This window comes from Schistocerca piceifrons, chromosome 8 (assembly GCF_021461385.2).
Source record: "Schistocerca piceifrons isolate TAMUIC-IGC-003096 chromosome 8, iqSchPice1.1, whole genome shotgun sequence".
Classification (NCBI taxonomy): Eukaryota; Metazoa; Arthropoda; class Insecta; order Orthoptera; family Acrididae; genus Schistocerca; species Schistocerca piceifrons.
Genome location: NC_060145.1, coordinates 275,423,684 through 275,429,655, shown reverse-complemented (window position 1 = coordinate 275,429,655; position 5,972 = coordinate 275,423,684). Strand labels below are relative to the sequence as shown.

The 5,972-nt window shown below is 45.3% G+C and overlaps 1 pseudogene; it reads right to left on the bottom strand.

The window, feature by feature from the left end:
• Positions 1-5,632: 5,632 nt before the first annotated feature.
• LOC124712638 lies at positions 5,633-5,751 on the bottom strand (annotated as a pseudogene).
• Positions 5,752-5,972: the final 221 nt, after the last annotated feature.

Sequence of the window (5,972 nt, the reverse complement as noted above, 5' to 3'; positions counted from 1 at the left end):
CTGACCATTAAAATTGCTACACAACGAAGATGACGTGCTACAGACGCGAAATTTAACCGACAGGAACAAGATACTCTGATACGCAAATGATTAGCTTTTCTGAGCATTCACACAAGGTTGGCGCCGGTGGCGACACCTACAACGTGCTGACATGAGGAAAGTTTCCAACCGATTTCTCATACATAAACAGTAGTTGACCGGCGTTGCCTGTTGAAACGTTGTTGTGATGCCTCGTGTAAGGGGGAGAAATGTATACCACCACGTTTCCGACTTTGATAAAGGTCGGATTGTAGACTATCGCGATTGCGGTTTATCGTATCGCGACATTACTGCTCGCGTTGGTCGTGATCCAATGACTGTTAGCAGAATATGGAATCGGTGGGTTCAGGAGGGTAATACCGAACACCGTGCTGGATCCCAACAGCCTCGTATCACTAGCAGTCGAGATGACAGGCATCTTATCCGCATGGCTGTAACGGATCTCGCAGCCACGTCTCGATCCCTGAGTCAACAGATGGGGACGTTTGCAAGACAACAACCATCTGCACGAACAATTCATCGACGTTTGCAGCAGCATAGACTATCAGCTCGGAGACCATGGCTGCGGATATCCTTGACGCTGCATCACAGACAGAAGCGCCTGCGATGGTGTACTCAACGACGAACCTGAGTGCACGAATGGCAAAACGTCATTTTTCGGATGAATTCATGTTCTGTTTACAGCATCATGATGGTCGCATCCGTGTTTGGGGACATCGCGGTGAACGCGCATTGGAAGCGTGTATTCGTCATCGCCATACTGGCTTATCACCCGGTGTGATGGTATGGGGTGCCATTGGTTACACGTCTCGGTCACCTCTTGTTCGCACCGACGGCACTTTGAACAGTGGACCTTACGTTTCAGATATGTTACAACCCGTGGCTCTACCCTTCATTCAGTCCCTGCGAAACCCTACAATTCAGCAGGATAATGGACGACCGCGTGTTGCAGGTCCTGTATGGACCTTTCTGGATACAGAAAATGTTCGACTGCTGCCCTAGTCTGCATATTCTCCAGATCTCTCACCAAACGTTTGGTCAATGGTGGCCGAGCAACTGGCTCATCACAATACGTCAGTCACTACTCTTGATGAACTGTGGTATCGTGTTGAAGCTGCATGGGCAGCTGTACCTGTACACGCCATCCTAGCTCTGTTTGACTCAATGCGCAGATGTATCAAGGCCGTTATTACGGCCAGAAGTGCTTGTTCTGGGTACTGATTTCTCAGGATCTATGCACCCAAATTACGTGAAAACGAAATCACATGTCAGTTCTAGTATAATATATTTGTCCAATGAATACCCGTTTATCACCTGCATTTCTTCTTGGTGTAGCAATTTTAATGGCCAGTAGTGTATATTGTTGAACACATAGCTCCAGAGCAGACCACACCTAAGTATTCAGATGTTGACCCAACGGCATTGTCAATAACGACCGCAGTGGGCATGCGACCATCGGGATTCGATCGCCAATCAATGGAAACGTGTCAACTCTTTGGATGAATCACGTTTTTGCTACAACACGTCGATGGTCGTCTCCACAAACACTGCCATCGAGCTGAGTGCCAGCTCAAGCGTGCAGCGCCCCACGAATGCAGTCAGGTGGGAGCAGTTTTATGCTATGGGAGACACTCTCCTGCGCTTGCATGGGACTTGTGGTAGTAATTGAAGAGACGTTGACAGCAGTGAACCACCTGCATCCCTTCATGCTTGATGTCTTCCCCGACGTAGATGTCATCTTTCAGCAGTATAATTGTCCGTGTCTCGGAGACAGAACCGTTCTACAGTGGTCTGAGGAGCATTATGGTGAACTCACGTTGATGTCTCGGCGACCAAATTCGCCTGATGTAGATCATACGGAAGCCATCTGGGTCGCTATCGGGCACCGTCACAGCGTACACAAATCAGCGGCCCGTTATTTACGAGAATTATGTGACCTGTGTTTAGACCTCTAGCGCCACAAAACTGTACAAACCCCTTGTATGCAGAATCAGTGATATATTTCGTTCCAAAGACGGACAAACAAGCTATTAAATAGGTGATCGTAAATTTTTGGGTCGCCAGTGTATCTGGTCTGTGAAAGTGGCAGAAGTGGGCGTTCCAGATGCCAAGCATTTGGAAGAAACACCATTTTTGGCGTGGGTAAGGCGAGACATGAGCGTAGTTTCCAGACAGCGGTTGGCACAGCGGGAAAAGTACAGAAACTGGCAACGTCTTTTTCAATTTTTATGTTACTTCCATTGCAAATAAGCCGAAATAATGCTCAGTACTGGGTGTTTGAAAAAGCTCTCTAGTTCTAAGTATAAATTTAATGCAGAATTTTATGAAAAATTACATCAATGAGTACATATCATGAAAGAGAATTCCTTCAGGTTTTGTTTAATGTTAGTACACGTCAATGTGGGATCCATTTGTCGCCCTGCACACGTCGGGATGACATTCTACTTCTCGCCACTTATTCACCAACATTTCAGGTGTTACTGCCTCAACTGCTGCGACGATTCTCTCCTGTAAATGATTGATGTCTCTGATCTTTTGACTGTAACCAAAATTTTTATGTGGCCCAATAGAAAAAGTCCAGTGGGGTTAAGTCTGCACTTCGTGGTGGCCAAGATATTAGGCCAGCCCTGCCTAGCCACCTTCCTGGAAAGTGAGTGTCAAGAGCCGCACGCACATGGTTACTGTAATGAGGTGGGGCGCCATCTTGTTGGAAAAAACACACGATGCGCTGTTATAAATGACTCCGTTTTCACAAGCCAAATAACACACTGTGCTTTCTGTTGCGGAGTACACATTGTTGCTGAGTTGCCATGCACTGCACTGCATACACGCCTGGAGTGAACTGAGGGAACAGAGGAAAAAACAGCACTGGTGCCGTCTCAAGGTCAAGCAGACCTGCCAACTGTAGGGGAGCCAAACTTGGAGAGTTGACGAATCAAACAACACAAACTAGAATAGCGTATGTCACTTTGTACAGATTCTAGAACACATTAAAACTAGGGAGTTCTTTTTCAAACGCCCTGTAGTTTACTACAAACAATCTTGTTGGAGGAACATCCGCAACTGAGCATTATACCAGAGGCTGAAAATACCGCTTCAGTTGTAAAGTTCTTTTATTATCACACGACCAGTTTTGGGTTCTTGTATACCCATCTTCAGGTGTGTTAACTTGGTGCTGTGACCCCCGAGTGCCGCAGTTGACGTGTACAAGGCGCACTGTGCTACCTACGAGCGCATGCTGTCGTTTCACGTTTATTCGATTTCAATACAGCATTGAGCGCAACGTTTGGCGTCATTCGTATAACCCGCCCTCAGCTTTCCTTTCTGTATACTCTCTATTGTGTGATAGCGGGGTGACGGCAGTGGAGGCAGCCACAAAACAATTGTCAGGTGTCTGGGGATAGTGCCATTGGACAGAGCACGACAAGAAAATGGTTTTCTCGTTTTAAGTAGGATCGTTTTGACATTAGTGACTCACCATGTTCAGGAAGACGTATGAAATATGGAGAACATCGTTTAAACGCTGTAATCCACAATGACCCACGCCATTGTACTCGAGAACTGGCAGATGTGAGAACTGTGGTCATTTCACCATCGTGCGAAATTTGCATACAATGGGGACAATGCAAAAGCTGGGTGTAAGAGTAATGTGTTCTCTAAGCCAAAATCACCAAGTGGACATATCCACATTTCTACTTACTCGTCATCAATTACATTGTGAATAACATGAACCATTCATATCATGCATCGTTATGGTGATGAGAAATAGTGTCCTTATTCTACTATAAGGAAAATAAAGGAATGATTGGGCCCAAACAAAGAAACAACTCCTCCGTCAAAGACATGCGTGCATCTAAGAAAGATAGTATTATGTATCTGGTGGAAGAGCAACAGTGTGGTGTACGAATTGTTTCCCCGAGCTGCAACAATCACTGCTGGCAGGTATTGACAACAACTGAGACATCTTGCAGACACATTCCAAGAACAATGACCAGTGAAGTGATGCATCCACTCACATTCTGCTAGACTGACAAAAAACACTACACAGGAGTCGGGTTGGGAAATCATTCCACACCCACCTTGTTCACCTGGTCTTGCACCCTCAGATTTTCATCTTTTCTGCTCTCTATCGAACAACTATCAAGGAACTTCCTTTCCAGATGAAAATGCTTTCCAAACATGCTCGACGAGTCCTTTGCTTCAAAACCACGTGATTTCTACGGTTGCGGAATCGTAAAGTCACGTAAGCGTTGGCAGACTAGTAAAAAAAAAAAAAAACTGATCTCTGCCCGAAACAGGCCTTGGAAGGGCCAACGGTACTAACCGGCCGCCAGGTCATCCTCAGCCCACAGGCATCGCTGGGTGCTGATGTTGAGGGGGCATGTGGTCAGCACACTTCTCTCGTGGCCATATGTCAGTTTACAAGACCGGAGACGTTACTTCTCAACCAAGTAGCTCCTCAGTTTGCCTCACAAGGGCTACGTGCACCCCACTTACCAACAGTGCTTGGCGGACCAGGTGGTCACCCATCCGAGTGCTAGCCCAGCCCGACAGAGCTTACCTTCAGTGACCTGATGGGAACCAGTGTTACCACTGTGACAAGGCTGTTGCCCAGACTTGCAAATAGTGAAGAATATATATTATTAATGACAATAATCTCTGTTACGTATATGTGTCGTGTTTATTAAACTTGCGGAAAAACGCTATGAACTTATGCAACAATCTAATTGGTCGGTAGTTTGTTGGGGCGAAGCTGGCGCCCAGCGGGAGGGGGGGAGGGCACAGTGGGGGCAGCTGACCCTAGTAAGAATTCGTTTACGTTATGAATATGAAAAAGAGCCTGTAACCGCTGGGCCCAGATTTTTAAGACATAAATTCCTAGAAACTTATCAGTGAAATGAGATGAAAATTTCGATAAAATGATGTAAAACTTACGTAAAACATACTGCGTTGACTGAGTTTTAAAATGGACTAGAGAACAAAGAAAAATCTTACAGGATTCTGGAACTCAAATTACATAAATTGGCACATGTGAGTAGGACATATGCACTGAGGGTACTATATAAACTTAATTTTGTGTATAGAGAGTTCATCCATTCCGGGAATGGAGGATCTTGACGAGTTTTGCATGTTATCTTCATTGATACTGGCAAGATATCGGCCCTAAGGACTCCAAGACTTTCGAGACTGTTTTAATTTCAAGTTTAAGTCAAATTACAAATGACAAAACAAATATGTTTTGGTGTGATATAATTACAAATTAACAATATTCTGATTTTTTTCTCCTGTACTTGTACTGTCAAGCCTTTCTTGCTACCAAATCACATGATTCTACATCAAGGGGAAGTATCCTACAGGTTTTAGTGAGTGAGTCTGCGTATATCAAAATAAAACAAACAAACAAACACTGTCGGAACAGGCCTTGAAGAACCAACAGTACCCACCGGCCACCATGTCATCACCGGAGGCAGATACTGAGTGGCATGTGGTCAGCACTAATCTCCCAGCCGTTGTCAGTTTTCCTGACTGGTGCCACTACTTCTCAACCAACTAGCTCCTCAATTTTCCTCACAAGTGCTGAGTGCACCCCACTTGCCAACAGCACCCGGCATACCCAAACGATGACTCATCCAAGTGCTAACCAATCCTGAAAGCGCTTAACTTTGGTGATCTGATGGGAACCAGTGTTACCACTGTAGCAAGGCCGTTGGCGCGAGTCTCAAAATACACGACGTAAATGGTCATATCGTCTGATTGCATTGTCATAGAAGGTAACATTTTTTCACCAACAAAGGATTTAGCTGAATCTGGTGAGAGACTTATAGGCAGATAGGATGAGATGTAGTGTGCTTTATCAGATATCAGGAAGAGGAAGACTGGACGTTTTTTATTGCTCTGGATAATAAGCTGTGTGGACAATGATACTGTAAAGG